This window comes from Mobula hypostoma, chromosome 10 (assembly GCF_963921235.1).
Source record: "Mobula hypostoma chromosome 10, sMobHyp1.1, whole genome shotgun sequence".
Taxonomy (NCBI): domain Eukaryota; kingdom Metazoa; phylum Chordata; class Chondrichthyes; order Myliobatiformes; family Myliobatidae; genus Mobula; species Mobula hypostoma.
The window spans coordinates 93,316,669-93,340,576 of record NC_086106.1 but is presented as its reverse complement, the minus strand read 5'-3'; the positions used below and the strand labels follow the sequence as shown (position 1 = coordinate 93,340,576).

The following is a 23,908-nucleotide window of genomic DNA, read 5'->3' as shown; positions in this document are numbered from 1 at the left end:
TATTGACACCTTTCCTGTAGTTAGGAGACCAAAACAGCACATGATATTCCAAATTAGGCCTCACCAACATCTTTTAGAGCTTCAACATAAAATCCTAATGCCTATACTTACTACTTTGATTTATGAAGGCCAATCATAAATCAGTAATATCAGCATTACAGTGGAGTAAAGGGAATTACAGAGGCATGAGAGAGGAGTTGGTCAGATTGTTTGAAAAAGAACACTGGCAGGGATGATGGCAGAGCAGCAATGGCTGGAATTTCTGGAAACAATTTGGAAGGCACAGGATATATACAACCCAAGAAGAAAAAATATTCTAAAGGAAAGATGATACAACCATGGTTAACAAGAGGAGTGAACGTCAAAATAAAAGCCGAAGAGAGAGTATATCATAGAGCAAAAATTAATGGGAAGTTCAAGGATTGGGAAGCCTTTAGAAACCAACAGAAGGCACTAAAAATGTCATTAAGAAGGTAAAGGTGGAATACAAAAGTAAGCTAGCTAATAATATTAAAGAGGATACCAGAGGTTTCATCAGATACTGTACATAAAGTGTAAAAGAGAGGCGTGGGAGGATATTGGGCCACTGGAAAAAGATGCTGGAGAGGTAGTAATGGAGAACAATAAAATAGCAGACAAACTGAATAAGTATTTTGCATCAGTCTTCACTGTTGAAGACACTAGCACTATGGTGGAAGTTCCAGGTATCAGGGAGCATGAAGTGTGTGAAGTTACCATAACTAGAGAGAAGGTTCTTGGGAAACCGAAAGGTCTGAAGGTAGATAAGTCATGTGGACCAGATGGTGTACACCCCAGAGTGCTGAATGAGGAGGCTGAAGAGATTGTGGAGACATTAGTAATGATCTTTCAAGAATCAGTAGATTCTGAAATGGTTCTAGAAGACTGGAATATTGTAAATGTCACTCCACTCCTCACGAAGGGAAAGAGGCAGGTGTAAGGAAACTATAGGCCAGTTAGTCAGACCTCAGTTGTTGGGAAGGTGTTGGAGTCAATTATTAAGGATGAGGTTTCAGGATACTTTGAGGCACATGATAAAATAGGCTGCAATCAGCATGGATTCCTCAAGGGAAAATCTTGCCTGACAAATCTGTTGGAATTCGTTGAAGAAGTAACAAGCAGGATAGACAAAGGAAAATTGGCTGATGTTGTGTACTTGGAATTTAAGAAGGCCTTAGACAAGTTGCCACACATGAGGCTACATAACAAGTGATGAGCCCCTGATATTACAGGAAAGATTCTAGCATCGATAAAGCGGTGGCTATCTGGCAGGATGCAAAGAGTGGGAATAAAGGGAGCCTTTTTTGACGAGCTGCATGTGACTAGTGTTGTTCCACAAGGACCAATTCTTTTTACATTACAATGATTTGGATGATGGAATTGATGGCTTTGTTGCAAAGTTTGCATACAATATGAAGATAAGTGGAGGGGCAGGTAGTTTTGAGAAAGTAGAGAGGCTACAGAAAGATAAATTAGGAGAATGGGCAAAGACAGAGCAGATGGAATATAGTGTTAGGAAGTGTATGGTCATGCAGTTTGGGAGAAGAAATGAAAGGGTTGACTATTTTCTGAAGAGAGAAAATCCATAAAGGTTAATTTGCAGGTTGAGTCTGTGGTGAGGAAGGCAAATGCCTTCATTTCAAGAGGACTAGACTATAAAAGCAAGGATTTAACGTTTGAACTTTATAAAGCACTCACTTGGAGTATTGTGAACATGTTTGGGCCCCTTACCTTTGAAAGGATGTGCTGAAACTGGAGAGGGTTCAAAGGAGGTTCACGAAAATGATTTTAGGATTGAATGACATGTCATATGAAGAGCATCTGTTGGCTCTGGGCCTGTTTTCACTAGAATTCAGAAGAATGAGGGGTGACCTCATTGAAACCTATTGAATGGTGAAACGCCTTCTTAGAGTGGATGTGGAGAGGAAGTTTCCTATGGGGGGAGAGTCAAAGACCTGAGGACACAGTCTCTGAATAGAGGGGCATCCTTTTAGAACTGAGATGAGGAGGAATTTCTTTAGACAGAAGGTGGTGAAACTGTGGAATTCTTTGCCACTGGTAGCTGGAGAGGCCAAATCTTTATGTATATTCAGGGGAGAGGGTGATAGATTCCTGGTGGTCAGGCCATGGAGAGATATCGGGGGGGGGTGGCGTTGGTGGAGGTAAGAGATTAGGGCCGAGAGGAAAAAGTTAGATCAACCATGCTGAAATGGCAGAGCAGACTCGATGGGCCAAATGGCCTAATTCTGTTCCGATATCTTACGATGTTATGGTCTGGTTCTCCAGTCCCAACGATATCCTTGTAAATTTTCTTTGTACTCTTTCAATCGTATTTACATCATTCCCATAGGTAGGTGATTAAAACTGTACACACTACTCCGAATTAGGCTACAACAACGTCTTATAAACTTCAACATAACATTCCAACTTCTGCACTCAATTCTTTGATCTATGAAGTTCAATCTGCCAAAAGCTTTCTTTACAACCCTATCTACCCGTGACACCACTTTTAATGAATGATGGATCTTTGTTCTCTCTTTGTTCTACTGTATTCTTCAGTGCCCTGCCAGTCATTGTGTAAAACCTACCCCGGCTGGTCCTCCCAAAGTCCAACACCTCACATTTATCTGCTTTAGGCCCCATCTGCCTAACTTTTCAGCCCACTTTTCCAGCTGTTCCAGATCCCATTGCAAGATTAGATAGTCCTTCCCACTGTCTGCTACACCCCAACTTTGGTGTCATCCACAAATCTGCTGATCCAGTTCACTGCATTATCCAGATTGGTGACATAAGTGACAAACAATGATGGACCCAGCACTGGTCCAGCGCTGACCCAGCACTGATTAGTAACTGGCTTCTAGTCAGAGAGGCAACTATTTCCTACCATTCTCTGGCTTCGCCTGCGAAGCTAATGTCTAATCCAGTTTACCACCTCATCTTGAATGCCAAGGGACTGAAAATTCTTGACTAACCTCCCATGCAGGGCCATTTTAAGTGCTTTGCAGAAGTCCATGTAGACAACATCCACTGCCTTGCCTCCATTAACTTTCCTGGTAACTTCCTTGAAAAACTCTATAAATTTGTTTAGACTTGACCTACCACACACAAAACCATACTGACTATCCCTAACTATCCCTGTCTATCCAAATACTCATATATCCTATCCCTCAGAATACCTTCCAATAACTTTCCCACTACTGACGTAAGGCTCACCAGTGTACAATCTCCTGATTTATTCTTAGAACCTTTCTTAAACAGCAGAACAACATTAACTATCCCCCAATCCTCCAATACCTTACCTGTTGCTCAGGATGATTCAATATTTCTGCCGAGTCCCTGGCAATTTCTGCATTTGCCTCCCACAAGGTCGAAGGGAATACCTTGTCAGGCCTTGGGGATTTTTCCACCCTAATTTGTCTAAGTACAGCAAACACCTCCTCCCCTGTAATCTGTATAGGGTCCAGGACCTTACTTCTGCATGGCTTACTTCTACAGACTCTGTGTCCATCTTCAGAGTAAATACAGATGCATAAAATTCACTTACCATCTCCCCCATCTCTTTTAGCTCAATGCATTAGTCAAAACCCCATTTACATTCTCAGAACCATTGCAGGCTGCAGGACCCTTATCAACAATACCTGCAGAACTCTTGCAGTTAAGGATAGCTCAATTAAGCTCACAAAAGCATAAGCATCGGTGAAAGAACAACTTGTGTGCTCACAGCAGAGCAGCCGATCACATACACATCAGATGCCCACTGCATCCAGGAAACATCTTATTAGGGGTAGTAAACTCGGCTTTGTGATGGGCAGGTCGTGGCTCATAAGCATGATTGACTTTTTTGAGGAAGTGACAACACAAATTGATGAAGGTAGAACAGTGGATGAGATGTATATGGATTTTAAAGATGTTTGACAAGGTTCCTCGTGGTAGACTCATTCAGAAGTTCAGGAGTTATGGGATCCAGGGAAACGTGTCTGTGTAGATTTGGAATTGGCTTGCCCACAGAAGTCCGAAAGTCATTATTAAAAGGGGTCCGTGACTAATTGTGGCCCGCAGACATTTTGTCTGAGACCCCTGCTCTTTGTGATTTTTATAAATGACTTGGATGAGGAAGTAGAGGGCTTGTGTAGTAAGTTTTGTGTATGACACAAATGTGGGCCAAGTTGTGGATAGTGTAGAAGGTGGCAGCAGAGTTCAGTCCAGAAAAGTGTAAAGTGATACACTTTGGAAAGTTGAACTTTATGGCAGAGTACAAAGTTAATGGTAGGATTCTTAGCAGCCTGGAGAACAGGGGAATCATGGGGGCCATATCCACAGATCCTTCAATGTTGCCATGCACATTGATAGAGTACTTAGAGAGTGCTTAGTTGGAGGATTGAGTTCAAGAGCCAGGAGGTCATGAGTTCTATAAAACTCTTGTTAGACCACACTTGGAGTATTGTGTTCAGTTTTGCTTGCTTCATTTTAGGAAGGATATGGAAACTTTAGAGAAAGTGCAGAGGAGATTAACCAGGATGTTGCCTGGATTAGAGAGTATGTCTAGATCAGAGAGTGTATTAAGTAGATAGATTCATTTTGACACTCATCTGAACGAAAACAACAAGCTCCTTCATTGTCAATGCTGTAATACGAAAATGATGTAAAAGCTATTCCAGTGGGTCCAAATTGATTGCTGTGAATAACTGCTTAGTATTAATCACCAGCCACTCAGTTGTTAGATGCGAAGAATGTAAATTAGGACAGATCACAGAAAGTATGATAGAGGGTTTAATATCTATCTGGATGCAGTCGTATCAAACAATAGAACATAGTTCAAAACATTTTAACTTGAAATATTTATGAAGAATAACAGAGAAAAGCACCATTTTACTTTTTCCACCTACCCAGCTGCAAATGGGGAGTCCAAATGTTTGGTTGATATAGCAAAGGTGACACTACTGAAACAGGTTGTGGCAAGTTCCAGGATCCCTCCTAAGCTATTGAACGTACCACAATCCTCAACAGAAAATATTCTTCCAGGAACATTAATGCACAGAAGAATCAGAATGCAGCTCAGTTTTGCATAGGTCAACTTGAAAGTCAAAGTCAAATTCAATTTATTACCAGTGTACCTGCATGTCACCATATACAACGTTGAGATTCATTTTCTTGCAGGTATTTATAAGAAAATAAACAAATATAGTAGAAGTAATGAAAAAACATACATAAACAAAGATTGTCAAATCACAAATTGTGCAAAGAAACAATAAATAAATAATACTGAGAACATAGGGTGTAGAGTCCTTGAAAACAAGTGTGTAGACTGTGGAAGCAGTTCAGAGATGAGTTGGGTGAAGTTATCCATCCTGGTTCAAGAGCTTAATGCTTATAGGTTCCTGAACCAGGCGCTGTGGAACCAAAACTCCTGTACCTCTTGCATGATGATAGTAATGAGAAGAGAGCATGTCCTGGATAGTGGGAGTCTTCGATGATTAATGCTGCTTTCTTGCGCCAGCGCTCCTTGTAAATGTGCTCAATGGTGGAATGCGTTTAATAATTGAAACAGTAAACATCAGTTCACAAGCCACAGGGTGAATACATTCAATCTGCATGATTGCTTGTGTGTTCAGACCTCACAGTAGATTAGAGAATGAGAGGAAAGAAAATATTGCAGGGGAACAATTTCAGGAATTATCTCATAGCTTTAGTGAGAGATTTAGTAAAGTTCAACACATCTTTGATCCCAGAGCACAATATCTTGAAATAGACAGAGGTATAGAAGATGTTGCTGAGAGTCATCTTCATTCTGAAAACCTGTGACTTAGTTAAAACTGTAAAGAAACCGTTTACTTTGTGTTAGAAAGGTATATCTGTATTTTATATTCAACTATGTGTGATTATCATCATGGCATGTTTGTCATGTGAGCAGACAACAGCTTATATGGAACTATTGAATAAACTGGACCTTGTTTGAGCTCTGTTTGGCTGAAGAGTTTCAGTCTGTAAGCCCTGCAATGAAATTTGCTACAAGTTAAAAATTCACAGAGTATACATATCTTATATTTTGTGGTCTGAAAGTCTCCTGCCACACAGAGTGAAGGTATATGGTGTGTGTTGTACTGGTACAATTGAAGCAATTCTTTCACTGAAGATGATGTAACGAAGAATTCTGCTGTTGTTAGAAGCAGGGTCTTTGAGTAATTTGTGCGTCAAGCACATAAATTATTGTAAATGGTCTTGTATTTTACCCTCAAGAATGTACGAGACATTTTACCAACTTCCACCCAGAGTACAAAAGTGGTGGCTGCCTGAGAATGACATTACAATAAGTCTCTTACCAGCTCTTCTTTCAGTTAGTACTGACGAAGCGTCTCGGCCCGAAATGTCGACTGTACCTCTTCCTAGAGATCCTGCTCGCTTGCTGCATTCACCAGCAACCTTGATGTGTGTTGCTTGAATTTCCAGCATCTGCAGAATTCCTCGTATTTGTTTATTCATTTTGTGTGTAGACACTGGTAAGGCCAGCATTCGAGATTGCCTTGGAGAAGGTGGCACAAACCTATCTTCTAGAACTTCTGTACTCCTCCAGTTAAACATGGGTTGGAAGCACCAAGCTTGCCAGTGAAGGAATGGTGATCTGTTTCCAAGGTAGGATGATTAATGACCTGGAAAGAAACCTGCAGGTGCTGGTACTTCCATGCATCTGCTCAGCTTTTCTTCTCCCTGATGGTAAAGGTCAGAGGTTATAGAAGTTCTGTACCTAAAATCCACTGATTGTGCCATCAAATTACAAACACGTGACCAATTAATCTACTGTGTTAACTCATACATCCTTGGAAGGTGGGAGGAAACCAAAGCATCCGGAGGAAGCCAACGCAGTCATGGGGAGAACATACAAACAGAGGTGGCTGATTGTGTAATAGCATTACGATAATTGCTATTCTACCATGGTGCCTGATTCTCCATGTTAATATCAACAGCAAATCAAGTAAACAAAATGCTCCAGCTGATCTGATGCTTGACAGTATACATCTGGCATTTGTTGGCTTTTTAGACATGATTTTTCCAAGTGACTACTTAGTTCAGTCATTTGTTTAAAATAATTTTTAAAAGTGTCTTTTCTCTCAACTTACTGTTAGGTGAGAAGTTACACCATGTATTTTCTGTGCTTAATGGAAATGATTAAAGAGAAGTAAAGCAATCCCAAGGGATGCTGACAGATCAAGATAAGTTTCTTTTGACACTGGCACTCATTTGGTATTTCACCCAACTGTCTGAATAATCAGCCTAAACAGTGTGAACTAGCAAAGTATTTTATCATAGACTACATCAAGAGTACAGTTTGACCTGTAGGAGCCAAAGTGCTTTCAAACAGCCATACCAAAGTCTGTGATTTGAAGCTGTAGCCCATCATATTATTACCTTCCACAATTATGGAATGACTAAATTAGTGATATTACCTCAATTATTGTCTTAACTTGGTTATTTTGCACAAATCAGAGAGTTAGGCATCTTGTGGTTTTTATGGATTAGTTCTGCTGCTGGTGGTGACTTGTCCAGTAAATTTTTCAGGCCATTAATCATTTGTTAAGATGATTCATGATCCATTGCAGCAACTTGTGTTAGGCAAGAATTTACAGTGAATAATACTTTGTGCTTAATGGAAATAACTCACTTAACTAAGCCCACAAATATTTCACAAATCATGGCTCATCACCACCTTCTTAAGGGCAGTTAAAGATAAGCAATAAATGCAATCCAGTTCCATCCACAATAACGTGTGAATAACGACAAGGCAGTGTCAGCCCCACAAAAAATACATTACACATTGTAATTTCTAGGGGATTGTGAGAGTTTGAATTCTTTCATTTCCAGCATCTTGTTTTGTTGACATGAAACAAACCACTTAGTCAGCCAAAGTCAGATACCATTCCATTTTGCAGCTTTGTTGGATGGAACTGTTGATTTTAGTTAACACACATCAAAGTTGCTGGTGAACGCAGCAGGCCAGGCAGCATCTGTAGGAAGAAGTGCAGTCGACGTTTCAGGCTGAGACCCTTCGTCAGGACTAACTGAAGGAAGAGTGAGTAAGGGATTTGAAAGTTGGAGGGGGAGGGGGAGATCCAAAATGATAGGAGAAGACGGGAGGGGGAGGGATAGACCCAAGAGCTGGACAGGTGATAGGCAAAAGGGGATACGAGAGGATCATGGGACAGGAGGTCCGGGAAGAAAGACAGGGGGGGAGGGAATCCAGAGAATAGGCAAGAGGTATATTCAGAGGGTCAGAGGGAGAAAAAGGAGAGTGAGAGAAAGAATATGTGCATAAAAATAAGTAACAGATGGGGTACGAGGGGGAGGTGGGGCCTTAGCGGAAGTTAGAGAAGTCGATGTTCATGCCATCAGGTTGGAGGCTACCCAGATGGAATATGAGGTGTTGTTCCTCCAACCTGAGTGTGGCTTCATCTTTACAGTAGAGGAGGCTGTGGATAGACATGTCAGAATGGGAATGGGATGTGGAATTAAAATGTGTGGCCACTGGGAGATCCTGCTTTCTCTGGCGGACAGAGCGTAGATGTTCAGCAAAGCGGTCTCCCAGTCTGCGTCAGGTCTCGCCAATATGTAAAAGGCCACATCGGGAGCACCGGACGCAGTATATCACCCCAGTCGACTCACAGGTGAAGTGTTGCCTCACCTGGAAGGACTGTTTGGGGCCCTGAATGGTGGTAAGGGAGGAAGTGTAAGGGCATGTGTAGCACTTGTTCCACTTACACGGATAAGTGCCAGGAGGGAGATCAGTGGGGAGGGATGGGGGGACGAATGGACAAGGGAGTTGCGTAGGGAGCGATCCCTGCGGAATGCAGAGGGGGGGGGAGGGAAAGATGTGCTTAGTGGTGGGATCCCGTTGGAGGTGGCGGAAGTTACGGAGAATAATATGTTGGACCCGGAGGCTGGTGGGGTGGTAGGTGAGGACCAGGGGAACCCTAATCCTAGTGGGGTGGTTGGAGGATGGAGTGAGAGCAGATGTACGTGAAATGGGGGAGATGCGTTTAAGAGCAGAGTTGATAGTGGAGGAAGGGAAGCCCCTTTCTTTAAAAAAGGAAGACATCTCCCTCGTGCTAGAATGAAAAGCCTCATTCTGAGAGCAGATTTGGCGGAGACGGAGGAATTGCGAGAAGGGGATGGTGTTTTTGCAAGAGACAGGGTGAGAAGAGGAATAGTCCAGATAGCTGTGAGAGTCAGTAGGCTTATAGTAGACATCAGTGGATAAGCTGTCTCCAGAGACAGAGACAGAAAGATCTAGAAAGGGGAGGGAGGTGTCGGAAATGGACCAGGTAAACTTGAGGGCAGGGTGAAAGTTGGAGGCAAAGTTAATAAAGTCAACGAGTTCTGCATGCGTGCAGGAAGCAGCGCCAATGCAGTCGTCGATGTAGCGAAGGAAAAGTGGGGGACATATACCAGAATAGGCACGGAACATAGATTGTTCCACAAACCCAACAAAAAGGCAGGCATAGCTAGGACCCATACGGGTGCCCATAGCTACATCTTTAGTTTGGAGGAAGTGGGAGGAGCCAAAGGAGAAATTATTAAGAGTAAGGACTAATTCCGCTAGACGGAGCAGAGTGGTGGTAGAGGGGAACTGATTAGGTCTGGAATCCAAAAAGAAGCGTAGAGCTTTGAGACCTTCCTGATAGGGGATGGAAGTATATAAGGACTGGACATCCATGGTGAAAATAAAGCGGTGGGGGCCAGGGAACTTAAAATCATCAAAAAGTTTAAGAGCATGAGAAGTGTCACGAACATAGGTAGGAAGGGATTGAACAATGGGGGATAAAACCGTGTCAAGGTATGCAGAAATGAGTTCGGTGGGGCAGGAGCAAGCTGAGACAATAGGTCGGCCAGGACAGGCAGGTTTGTGGATCTTGGGTAGGAGGTAGAAACGGGAAGTGCGGGGTGTGGGAACTATAAGGTTGGTAGCAGTGGATGGGAGATCCCCTGAGCGGATAAAGTCGGTGATGGTGTGGGAGACAATGGCTTGGTGCTCCTTAGTGGGGTAAGAAAGGGGCTTCCCTTCCTCCACTATCAACTCTGCTCTTAAACGCATCTCCCCCATTTCACGTACATCTGCTCTCACTCCATCCTCCCACCACCCCACTAGGAATAGGGTTCCCCTGGTCCTCACCTACCACCCCACCAGCCTCCGGGTCCAACATATTATTCTCCGTAACTTCCGCCACCTCCAACGGGATCCCACCACTAAGCACATCTTTCCCTCCCCCCTCCTCTCTGCATTCCGTAAGGATCGCTCCCTACGCAACTCCCTTGTCCATTCGTCCCCCCCATCCCTCTCCACTGACGTCCCTCCTGGCACTTATCCGTGTAAGCGGAACAAGTGCTACACATGCCCTTACACTTCCTCCCTTACCACCATTCAGGGCCCCAAACAGTCCTTCCAGGTGAGGCAACACTTCACCTGTGAGTCGACTGGGGTGATATACTGCGTCTGGTGCTCCCGATGTGGCCTTTTATATATTGGCGAGACCCGACGCAGACTGGGAGACCGCTTTGCTGAATGAACATCTACGCTCTGTCCGCCAGAGAAAGCAGGATCTCCCAGTGGCCACACATTTTAATTCCACATCCCATTCCCATTCTGACATGTCTATCCACAGCCTCCTCTACTGTAAAGATGAAGCCACACTCAGGTTGGAGGAACAACACCATATATTCCATCTGGGTAGCCTCCAACCTGATGGCATGAACATCGACTTATCTAACTTCTACTAAGGCCCCAGCTCCCCCTCGTACCCCATCTGTTACTTATTTTTATGCACACATTCTTTCTCTCACTCTCCTTTTTCTCCCTCTGTCCCTCTGAATATACCTCTTGCCCATCCTCCGGGTCCCCCCCCCCTTTGTCTTTCTTCCCGGATCTCCTGTCCCATGATCCTCTCGTATCCCCTTTTGCCTATCACCTGTCCAGCTCTTGGCTCTATCCCTCCCCCTCCTGTCTTCTTCTATCATTTTGGATCTCCCCCTCCCCCTCCAACTTTCAACCCCTTACTCACTCTTCCTTCAGTTAGTCCTGATGAAGGGTCTCAGCCTGAAACGTCGACTGCACCTCTTCCTACAGATGCTGCCTGGCCTGCTGCGTTCACCAGCAACTTTGATGTGTGTTGCTTGAATTTCCAGCATCTGCAGAATTCCTGTTGTTTGTTGATTTTAGTTGACTGTTTTAAAAGGACCAGTTGTTATCCAAATAATGAAAACTTGAAAACAAGTTGACATCTTGTTGAAGTAACATTGAAACATGGCATTAAAGCACTATTGCATTTATATGGAATTTCATTCACAGAATATCAACTGTGTATTAATTTAGATAGTTATATCACTTTACTCGTGTGCTGCAATATTTCTGCTTCATTAAGTAAATGGTGATGGAGTGTACTTATCCCAAACCCTTCTTTCACACAGAGTCTGAATGAAAAAAAAAATCCTTGCATTTCTATTTTCTTCCATTTTCCATGGGAGAATCTATGTCTCCTGAATTACAGCTTTGTTTGCTGCCAGTTTGGGGAACTTGTCCATAAAGAAATGCTGATCAAGTCAATGAAAGGATCAAATCCGAAGGTTCAAAGTACATTTATTATCAAAAAGTGTATAAATTACACAACCTTGAGATCTGTTTGCTTAGAGGCAGCCTCCAAGCAAGAAACCCGAAAGAATCCAAGTAAAAAAAATAAAGACCAACATATGATGTGCAGAGAAAAGGAAAAAGAAAACACAGATCATCCAAACATTCTGAACCAAAATGAATCCTTAGGTCCAAAATCCAGAGCAGCCCAGCGTAGGCCTTGGGTATCAGTCCATCATATTAGTGGGTATGGAGCACAGCAGCCAGGGTTAGTCTCCAAAGCCTCAGCACCATCGAAAGAGGAGTGAACATTACAGGAGAGTGAGCGAAAATCAGCTCTCGACTCCGATCCCGACGCCCTGCAGCATACCAGCATGGCTCATCCCTCGAAATGGCTTTGCCTTCACTTGCCTCCTCATTGTTGTGGTGATAATTTACTACAATTTACTTCAGAAAAGATGTTATTCGTAATGTTTTTAGTCACAATTCTTGCCTGTCACAAGTGTTTGGTATTGAATTGACCAGAATTCCACTCATAAAACAGATGATTTGCATAGCATTTCAACAATTTTCTTAGAATTGTTTCATATTGTCACGGACAATTGATAGCTTTGATGTACATTGACTGCAGTGATGTAAGCAAAACACGGGAACCATTGCGACCATCGTATCATTTAAAGTCAGTCGGCACTACTGCTTTACCCTAATTCTACACTAATTTATGTATTCCTTCACATGAAATTGTGTGGGCACGTGGCCAAGTGGTTAAGGCATTGGACTAGCTACCTGAAGGTCATGAGTTCGAGCCCCAGCCGAGGGAACGTGTTGTGTCCTTGAGCAAGGCACTTAATCACACATTGCTCTGCGATGACACTGGTGCCAAGCTGTATGGGTCCTAATGCCCTTCCCTTGGACAACATTGGTGTCATGGAGAGGAGAGACTTGCAGCATGGGCAACTGCTGGTCTTCCATACAAACTTGCCCAGGCCTGCACCCTGGAGAGTGAAGACTTTCCAGGCGCAGATCCACGGTCTCGCAAGACTAACGGATGCCTTCACATGAAATTCCTGTATTTTCAACTGTATCAGATGTATAGTTCATTACCGTTGATGTGTGATCTTTGGGGCAAATGATTCCTTTCCCTCATTATGCATTCACTATTATGCAGGCACAAGCACATCCATGTAAAAGATTCCAAATAATGAAGGTCTGTAGGGATTATTTCTGGCTGAAGTATAACACCCCTCACAGGAAACATCATCTGCAGATATTAATGGACATGTGGAGTATGGAATCCCCATCTTGAACATAGAACATAGAACATTACAGCACAGTACAGGCCCTTCAGCCCACAATGCTGTGCCAACCTTTTAATCTACTCCAAGATCAATCTAATCCTTCCCTCCTACATAACTCTTCGTTTTCCTAATAAAAGATTACATGTTGAAAAAAAATTAGAAATTATGGGATAGTGGCATCAAAATAGGTATGTCATTTTTATTCAGTTGAATTCTGATGGAATTAGGACCACTTTAAATTTAGATTTGCACTTATAACCTGTAGATGAACATATTCAGTACAAACGATACCAGTTCATCCTTCAGTCAGCTATTCTGGTTAATAAAAACAAATGCTTGACATTATATCACCTTACAGAACAAAATTACAAGAGATTTGAATGTCCTCTTCTTTTAAGTTTGCTCCCTTGTAATTTTGCAAAGTTAGACTTATTGGCCAGGAACTATTAGAAATCGATGCTATGAGCAAGTAAGGGAAGATTTTGTGCAGTGGTATGAATGGAAAGCTAATAAGAATGAAGAGAAAGTATTTGGTCAGTTGGAATTCTCTATAATTAAAGTGTATGAGGAAGTGTTTTATGGTTGCCTTTGAATAATAAATATATTTGATGCACAAGTTGCAATGTGTTCATAAAGGAGATAAAATTCTGAGTGTCAACTGATATGAAATGACTGAATGATAATAACATGTGGGGCCCAAAGCTCAGCAGTATAAAAGACTTCCAATGCAGAACAAATAGTACACTACTCAAAATGATTTCTTTACTCAGGTGTAACCTGAATTTTGCCTGCAGCTGTGCCTTTGAGACATTTACTTCAGTCTCACTAAAGAGCTTGTTTTTACTGAAGACTACAACTGTATCCTGGGATCTAAATAATTATTTTAGTGAAGTTGGAAAAATGGATGGGAGGGGGTGTCGGTGGGAATATGTGAAGAAAGAGACGTGCTGCAAAATACTATACCGAAGATAGTTATGTGATGTGAAAGATAATCAGCTGCAGCAGGAGTACAGGAGGCCTCAGGCTTAACTCCAGTTAATCTGTTGAAATTTCACCTGTAATGAATCAATGCCACTGAAGCTCAAGTGTAGATAAGCATGTTCTTGTTAGTTTGGAGATATTAAAACCTTTGCATTCCAATATCAGATGGATTTACCAATGAGACAGCTATGAATGAAGAAGTTTTAATCATCCAAACCATCAAATTTCAAAAACAGAAGAAATCTGGAGGAAGGAAATATAAAAATAAAAACTATGTGGCCATGGGTCTAAGTAATAAATTGCTAAGACCTGTCAACTTGAAAAAAACTTATGACTGGTGATTTGAGTTTCTAAGATCAAAGGATGGTGGGAATATAAAGATTTTGTACAGGAAGCTATAAAGCGTACAATACAGTTAACTGGTACATCAGTTAAACGGGGCAGCCACTTATTTGGGACAACTCTTAAAGAACAAAAATTAATCAAGAAAATAGCTGGCATTCCACTTGTTTATTTGGGAAGATGTTGTTTAATTGGGACTGGAGACTATTGCCAAACAGTGTTTAACTATCACCAGTCACGTGCACTTGTGTGGCCATTAAAAACCACACTACGGTTTGTGCAAAAAGTTTTTAAATAGTGTCAGTTGTACGTGCTTGTGTTCAAAAAACAGTGTTTTTTTCACTGATAGCTGGTGAGAAATAAGACCATAAGACATAAGAGCAGAATTAGGACACGTAGCCCATTGAATCTGCTCTGCCATTCAATGATGGCTGATCTTTCTTCTCCTCAGTCCTTCTTACTGGCCTTCTCCCCATAACCTTTGATGTTGTGGCCAATCAGGAGCTTATTATTACCCCTTTAAATACACCCAACGATCTGGACTCCACAGCTGCGTGTGGTAACAAATTCGCCATCCTCTGGCCAAAGAAGTTTCTCCACATCTCTATCAAATGGACACCCCTCCATCCTGAGGCTATGCCTGCCTGTCCTAGATTTCCCCCACCATGGGGAACATCCTTTCCACACCTGTTCTGTCTAGGCCTTTCAACATTTGAAAGGTCTCAGTGAGATCCCCCCTTCATCCTTCTAAATTCCAGTGAGTACAGGCCCAGAGCCATTAAATGTTCCTCGTATGATAATGCTTTCATTTCCAAAATCATCCTTTGGAACCTCCTCTGAAGCCTCTCCAATGCCATTACATCTTTTCTTAGATAATGAGTCCAAATCTGTTCACAATACTCAAGGTGAAGCCTCACAGGTGTCTCAGCATCACATCCTTACTTTTATATTCTAGACCTCTTGAAATGAGTGCTAACATTATATTTGCTTTCCTCACCACTGACTCTACTGAAAATTAACTCTAGCGTGCTCTGCACAAGGACTCCCAAGTCCCTTTGTATCTCAGATTTTTGAATTTTCTCCCTGTCTAGAAAATACTCTGCACATATATTTCTTCTACCAAAGTGCATGACCATGCATTTTCCAACATTGTATTTCATTTGCCACTTTCTTACCCATTCTCTTAATCTGTCTTACTCCTCCTGCAGCCTACCAGTTTCCTCAATACTACCTGCCCCTCCACCATTCATCAAACTTGCAAATAAAGCCATTTATTTCATCATCTAGATCATTGATAAATAGCATAGAAAGAAGCAGTCCCAACACTGACCCCTGCAGAACACCACTAGTCAGGGGCAGCCAGCCAGAAAAGGATAATTTTATTCCCACTTGCTGTATTAACTTTCCTGTAATACCATCGGCTCTTAATTTGGTTAGCAGCCTCATGTTCAGCACCTTGTCAAAGACCTTCTGGAAATCTAAATATACAACATCTACTGCATCCCCTTTAGATCATATTTGTAATCTCCTCAAAGAATTCCAACAGGTTCATCAGGGAAGATTTTTCCTTAAGGAAACCATGCTGACTTTGTCCTATCTTGTCCTGTGCCATAAGTACTCCATAACCTCATCCTTAACAATTGACTCCCAACATCTTCCCAACCACTCAGGTCAGGCTAACTGGTCTAAAATCTCCTTTCTGCTGCCTGCCTGCTTTCCTAAAGAGTGGAGTGACATTTGCAATTTTCCAGTCCAGCATGCCAGAATCCAATGATCCTTGAGAGATCATTACAAATGCCTCCATAATCTTTATCGCTACCTCTTGCAGTTTATCTTGTCCAGCAGCTTTATTGAGCTTTGGCTCGTCCAACTTTTTGGGTACCTTGTAGTAGTAACTGTCCTTACTTCTCTTTGCTCACACTCTTCAACACCTGGCTCACTGCTAGTGTCTTCCACGGTGAAGACTGATGCAAAATGCTCATTAGTTCATTTGCCATCTCCTTGACCCCCATTTTTATTTCCCCAGTCTCATTTTCTAGCAGTCTTATATCCACTCTCCTCTTTTATTTCTTATATACTTGAAAAACTTTATTTGATCCACCTTGTTATTGTTTGCTAGCTTGCTTTCATGTTTTATCTTTTCCCTCCTAATGATTCCTTTTGGTTGCACTCTATAGGTTTTTAAAATATTCCCAATCTTCTGTCTTCCCACTACTTTTTGTTTTGTTGCATGCCCTCTCTTTTGCTTTTACACTAGCTTTGACTTCCCCTTGTCAGCCACACTTGTACTATTTTGCAATTTGAATGTTTGTTTTTGGAATACATCTATCCTGCACCTTCCTGGTTTTTCCCAGAATCTCAAGGCATTGCTGCTCTGCTGTCATTCCTGCCAGCATCTCCTTCGAATTTACTTTGGCTAACTCCTCTCTCATACCACTGTAACTTCCTTTACTTCTCCAAAATACTGCTACTTTAGACTTTACTTTCTTCCTATTAAATTTCAAGCTGAACTCAATCGTATTGTGATCACTGTTTCAAGAGGGTTCCTTTACCTTAAGCTCCCTAATCACCTCCAGTTCATTACGTAACACCCAATCCAGTTTAGCTGATCCTCTAGTAGGCTCAACAACAAATTGCTCTGAAAAGCTGCCTCATAGACATATAGAAAATTCATTCTTTTGAGATCCATTTCCAACCTGATTTTCCCCAATCTACCTGCATGTTAAAATCTCCCATGATTATAATAACATTGCCCTTTTGACACGCCTTTTCTATTTCCCATTGTAGTCCATATCCCAGCCAATGCTTGGAGGCCTCTATATAACTGCCATCAGGAACGTTTTACCATTGCAGTTTCTAAACTCAACCCATAAGGCTTGAACATCTTCTGATTCTATGTCATATCTTTCTAATAACTTGATTCCATTCTTTAGCAGCAGAGCCATGGCATCCCCTCCGCCCACCTTCCTATTCCTCTGATATTACATGTAACCTTGGACATTCAGCTCCCAACTACAACCATCCTTCAGCCACGATTCAGTGATGGCCACAACATCATACCCTACAATCTGTAAAAGGGCAAGAAGATCATCCACCTTATTCCTTATACTCCGTGCATTGAGATATAACACTTAGTTGCTGTATTTGCTACTCTTTTTGTACTTTATTTTCTACCCTTTTTTAAAGTAGTAAGATAATTCAGAAATTATCATGGCAAATGCTGACGATATTAAACCTGATTGTGTTTCTAATTCTGTTTTGCTCACTGTGGTTTCAAACATTCAGGCTTGGAGATTTCAGAAATGGCCTGGGGTGAAAATGAAATGATTTCACTACATCAACAAGTTAAGAAGTATGCAGAATTTAAAGTTATCGACCATCATCTTGCGTGTTGCACTGAAGCCGAAGATTTTGAGGATGCATTGTATGAAGGCAGTACTTTATCTGCACTGATTTTGTTAATTTACAGTCAATCAAAGGAACATGCAGCGTACACTGATTTAATTTCTCCATCATTGAATATTAGGAACTAATTCACCGTTCATTGTTTTATAGTACTCTTGTAGTACTGGGGTAATGTTCTAAATCGTTCTGTATATCACTTAATTACATAACTTGTTACTCAGCAGCTTGTCTTTTTTTATACCATTTTAACTATTTCCATGAAACTTCAGCAGATTGGGGTAATGGCTTAATTGGGCCAAAATGTACTGTTCCTGATGCATCCCAATTAACCAGAATCACTGTATTTGAAAAAGAAACAGATCGATAAAACATTTTCAATTAGCTGAATATTGCTTGTTTTTAAAATTCATAACTGTAACATGGGTACATTAGCAATAGTTTGATTGCTTGGACCTTTAGGTACTCTCATTTAAAAATAGTTCTTGTATTAAAAAAAATGATAACATATGTTCCTTTGTGATATCCCAAATATCTTTATAGTCAATCAGGCACTCTTGAAGACAGGTGGATGCTGTCCATAGGAAATGTAGCAGATAAGATCCCACACAGAACAATGTACCAATGACAAATTCACCCATTTTAGTAATGCTGAGCTTGGGATAAATAAGGACTAGAGCTCCAAGGATAATTCCCTGCTCTTCATTTAATCTTCAACATCCACCTACAAATTACACACAGACTCAGTTTAATGTTTCATCTGAAAGATGGTATCGAACACCCTTTACATTGCACTGATTGTTGGTCCAGTCCTTGTGCTGAAACCTCTAGAATCATTGTAACTTCAAGAATGGGAGGGAAGTATAACCTTCTAAATTATAAGGTGCTTGCTAGCAACTGAGCTATAGCTGTAACTAATGCGTCTATGACAAGAGACACAGGAGCAAGAGGAAAAAATTAGATTTGTGTTTCAAACGTCATCGTGTTAGGTTTAAGACTGAGAACATTACTTCTAATAAAATCAAAATCAAATCTCATTGATCAAAGACCTGTGTGTTGTCAACCTGAGGCTTAGTGTATGGAAGATGTGGCTCTCATTAGTCAGAAGGCAAGGCAAGAGGTGCACCTGTCACACCAGGACTCAGAGATATTGCCTGTGAAAAGATAGCAAGAAAAGAAAGTAATAATTGAAGATCCTAATTGACAGTCTCCTCCTGTCCACTCCACCCCCAATATTCTCTCCCGGTTTACATTTCCCCTGTCCCCTCCTCCTCCCCCTCCCCAAGTCCATCTCATTTCTTTTTCTCCCATCAGAGTTAAAAATTCTACCTTTAATGAGCCTGGAATTCTAAAGTTACACAGGAAGCAGATATCAAAAAGGCCTCACCTCACATGATTAATTACAACAATTGTCCTGTGATTTTTTCACTTAGGCAATTACTCAAATCTGACACAACCGCTGCAGTCTTCTAATCAGCCCAAATTAGGAGGCAGATGAAAGGGACAAAGATGCTTTTTTATGGTTCTGGCTGGCTTTGCAATTTAAAACGATCAGTTATCAGGCCTGCATAAACATGTTTTTGAAAGCCGTGATGTACGGTAGAGGATCGAAAAGATGTGTTCACTAATTATCTATTGCAGACATATAAAATAAGGAAGAAAAATCATTAGTTAAATATATGGTAGAGTGGAGCTTGGGTTCTGACCTTTTATAACACCATAGCCATGTGCTATACTCTACAATTTAGTTTTGATGGCAGAGTGTGGGTAATAAAGGATTGAAGAAGCCACATGATATTTGTCACAGATGAATTAGAATATCTATATCACATTTCTCTGAAATATGATTACATGCCTTTATTATCTTGTTTCCCTTAAAGGATGCATTTTCTAGCAGGTCTGATCCTTCCAACTGGAACAGAACCTGCAAGTAAAGGCCAGGGAAGAGCAGAGAGAGTAATTTCACTGGATCACTATCCTAACGCTGCACTCCTTTATTGACCAGTTGGCCTTAGTTAGCAAACTTCATTTCCCTGTGTAAATCCATGAAGTTTGGAGATCTTTGATTAAATGATTGCCTGGTGTTCTGGTAATGGGCTGACAGTCTGCTCAGCTTGCCCATGTAAAATTCACAGAGATGACCTGGCATGTCCTCAGAATTATGGGAACTGCAAAAAAAAAGTAAACTTTTTATATGTTTCTTAATTTTTGATCTTTGATTATTGTAAATTTTATTTTATAGGAGATGCAAATAAAGAGCAAGGTGCTTGCAGCCAGTGGGGTAATTGATCACGTATTGTAAGTGGTTGGGAGTAGTGACACAAAACCTGCAGAGTGCTGTGGGTGTTTTAATGGAACAGCCCCACTGAGATCTCCAATATTACTATTAAATTCAATGTTATTTTGGAAAGAAAGATATGGTTAAAGTAGGAATGTGGATTATCAGAACCTACACATACCCAAATAGCAGTGAGCACATACTGTATATTTAAAACATTTGTTCAATAATCTTTAGAAGAAGATGTTTCTTCTGGCTGCCTCTTTAAAGGGAGCCACTGCCGGAGATGTGTTATCTACTTAATTTGACATCGCTTGGTCTTTATCTAGTTCATCAACATTCAGTTAATCTCTAGTTCATAGAAATCTAGATGAGCTGCCAATTGACTAACACCAATATGCACAACTGCCAAAGATTAATTTCACCTCTAAACTCTTCAATATTTGCTGACCAGATTCAGTAAACCACATTATATATTTAGTGTGACTGAAACAAGTTGCTGTGATTTCTTTGTTACTAATGCTACTCAATTTTATATAAAATGTTGGAGATATAGTCTATGAAATTTAATATACAGGAAATTTTGTCAAGTGCCATCTGATCAACACACATAATCTGGTTTCTACTGAAATTACATCAGATGATGTGGGGAAACTGCAATAACAGTTTTTCCAAGCTGATTCAAAATCCATTCACCAGAATACCGTAAATCAGCAGGATGTCATTTTATTCTTAAAGTGTTAGGAATTTTAATAGTAATTGCATAGAAATATTTGTATTTAGCATCATAATTATTAACTTCTCTGTAAGTGCTTATTCAGAAGAGTACGAGTTACTTCGTCTAACTCAGCAAAGCTAATGCTTAGTCAGCAGAGTGTGGAAATGAAGGGATCAAAACTACATTCTGGAAATATGAAATATAAGCAGAAACAACATTCAGGCATTTTCTGTAAAAGGGGTAAATAGTCTACGTGTTGTGCAGAAATGGAAGAAATTGGAAATGACTGCTTTTAAACAAAGTTGCATGAAATTGGGGCAAAAGAAGATGCTAAAAGATTGAAATTGGGAGTGATTAAATGACAAGAACAAAAATGGCACAAATAAGATGAGGTGATAATAGTTCGTGATGTTTTAAGGTAAAATAGAACATCATCTTCAATTGTAGGTGTCCCATCTATTCAGGCTTTCTTTTTATGTTCATCACCTAAATTGATATACTTCTCCCAGAATCAAATTTAACAATGATTAGTAACAGCAGGACGGCAATTTGGAAGCTTTCCTGCTTCTATTCATAATATCTTGTGGGAGTAACTGAGCTAAAGCATATTTTTGGACTAAAGCAATTTGTGCTTTATGATAATCAAAGATGAGGCTTAGAAACTTCTTGTCAACCAAATTCAATTTATCAAACATGTAAATTTACTCTGTAGGTAATCTGTATTACATTTAAATGAGAAGTGGTTGATGAGGCAACAAGAAGGCAGCTTTATAATGTCCTTAATTAGAAAATCTACATGTTGATACTGTCCACCATTATCTTTCACTCTGCAGAAGTGACACATTCACCTCGTGAGTTCTGTTCCCTCTAAGCTGCGCTGATGTTGGCCGTGCTGTAACTGAAATGTTTCTGTACACATAGACTTTCATGCCTCACAGCTGGAATTTTCTTTTATGTAGTGTTAATATACAGTAATTTTGAAATTATGTTACTAAAATTTTGAAATCTATGTTGACATATTTGTGAAATACCCTGTAATTAATTGTTAATGAATATAATCATAAGTTTTCTAAACAATAAATGTACTATGACTTTTACTTTGAAACATTTTAGAGCTTCAATATACTTACATTGTCAGTGTTTCAAGTTACAACACTGCTACAAATTGTAACAATACACACGGAATGGAAGTTTGTAGCTCATTGTAATAAACCATCGGCAACACTGTCTTAGTTTAAAAGTTAATGAAACGTGAAAAATTGTATTTGTTTTACTGTATTTCATTGTACCCTTCAATTAATAAATAAAATCAAATGTATGTGAGTTTTCAATTTTTATTCTAAATATTCATAGTATGCCTATTACAAAAAATATCATTTAAAGTGCCGTGCAATTTTCACGCCGTGTAGAAGTTTCATGATCGTTGGTTGGTCCACACAGCTGGAAAAAATAGAGGAGACATTGCTTGTGAGTGTAAAAATATTTTTTAAATTATGAAACCAAATGTGAATAAAAATGAATATGTAACCACTAAGGCACAGTGGGGGGTGGGGGGTGGTAGGTCCAGACCTGGCAACTGGATCAGAATAACCACAAAGATGTTTAACTTATGATTCACCTTAGTCATTCCAAAAGACATCTTAAAAAGACATCTTGTTTGTCTATCAAAGGAATTCTATTGCGAACTTTTAGCAAAGGAGTGTGCACTATCTTGTGATAATTAAATTTTGCAACAAAGTTTTCCCATGGATTCCTAGTTCCTGTCCCACCATTACAATGACAAATTACCTTTGTAAAGATAACACTGTGTTGTACTACCAACTCTAAACTCCCCACAAATAGACAATGCCACTCAAAGGGGCAAGAAAGAAGATTAACTTCTTAACATTAAAGGAAGGTTCAATTTTAGAGAGCCCAGAAAAGACAATAAATCAAATTTTATTTATGAGTGCAGAAGTGAGAAGTGTTTCTAGAGAGAACTGGACAGAGATATTGCAAGAATCTTACCGATAAGGGGTTACCTATATCAGTGAGATTGACTTTATTTGATTAATTTCCTTGTGCTCTCTGCTCTGACTCTAGACTGGCTGCATGGACAAATTTTGTGCTTATTTTCCTTGGATTGTGCTCTCTTGCATGTGATTCATTTTATTTTGTGTGTGCTAAGTTGATACCAACCATGTTCTTCAACTCTAAAATCTCTTTTAAACTTTCTAATATCTTTATTATTAAGGTTCTCAAGACAACAGTATATTGTGACTGGTCATTGTCATTATATCTCATGTGCAGTTTGTCCAGTCTGAGCAGTCATTCTGCAGGGAATGTAGTTAGTATGATGGTAATCTTTGTACTACCATAGATTAATGTCAGTATAGTTATAAGTCCAGCTTCATTGTCAGTACAATGGTAGGAGATCAAAGCACCACCATTGGAAACAAATAACTGGGCAAGGTGCAAACATAAGGATGCAGTAGAAGGTCCTTTGGAATAAATCTGGAATAGACTATGGATTCCCAATATATTTAAATAAGAGGTTAGTTAATTCATCATGATGTTTGCATTATCTTGCAGCATTCACGTCTTGGGCTTTTGAACAGACGTTTAGATTCTCTACTGCCCCATTGGGAGCACAGTAATACCAAGGGAGCCAAAAGATATTCGGAATGTTCATTCAATAAGACTTCCAAATGCATGCAAAAGAGGAGTATTTTTGACTATTTCTGCTGGTGTTCTGGGCTCAGTAAAGATGCTTCTTTACTCCTCTGTGGTATATTCTGCATTCTACTTCTCAGACTATGAGAATGTGTACTGTTGAACACAAGGAAATGATTCTTCACTTTTTGACGAGAATTGATATGGACCATTGGAATACTCAAATCAGCCATTTCCCTGGTTAAAATGGTGTTTTAGGTAATATTACTCTACATTCCCAGCAAACTGTACACATGGACACAACTTTTTCCAGCTCTTTATCAATGTTCAGTCATGACATAAATCTCTTGGCAATAGCCTTTATACAGATGATTCCAGTGCATGTGGTGTGCAACTCAGCTACAGTCATTTTCCTGAAGACATTTAAAATGATAACTTGATGCAATATGACAATTTTAAACATCCTTGGTCAGATGATAATTCAATTGTCTGATTATAATATGGATTTAAACTTCATTTTTGAACTTGTCCAGGTTGGTCGGTCCTCTCAAAGTTAGTGGATCTGCTCTATCACTATCTTATACAGTGAATTGTACACAAAACTG

The 23,908-nt window shown here is 40.3% G+C and overlaps 1 long non-coding RNA gene across 1 annotated transcript in view; it reads left to right on the top strand.

The window, feature by feature from the left end:
- The window catches only part of LOC134353374 (uncharacterized), a 380,430-nt gene extending 362,557 nt beyond the window's left edge, over positions 1-17,873 (top strand). The window contains exon 5 of the long non-coding RNA XR_010019602.1: positions 17,539-17,873. This is a non-coding gene — a long non-coding RNA (uncharacterized LOC134353374). The remainder of the gene's footprint in view (positions 1-17,538) is intronic.
- Positions 17,874-23,908: the final 6,035 nt, after the last annotated feature.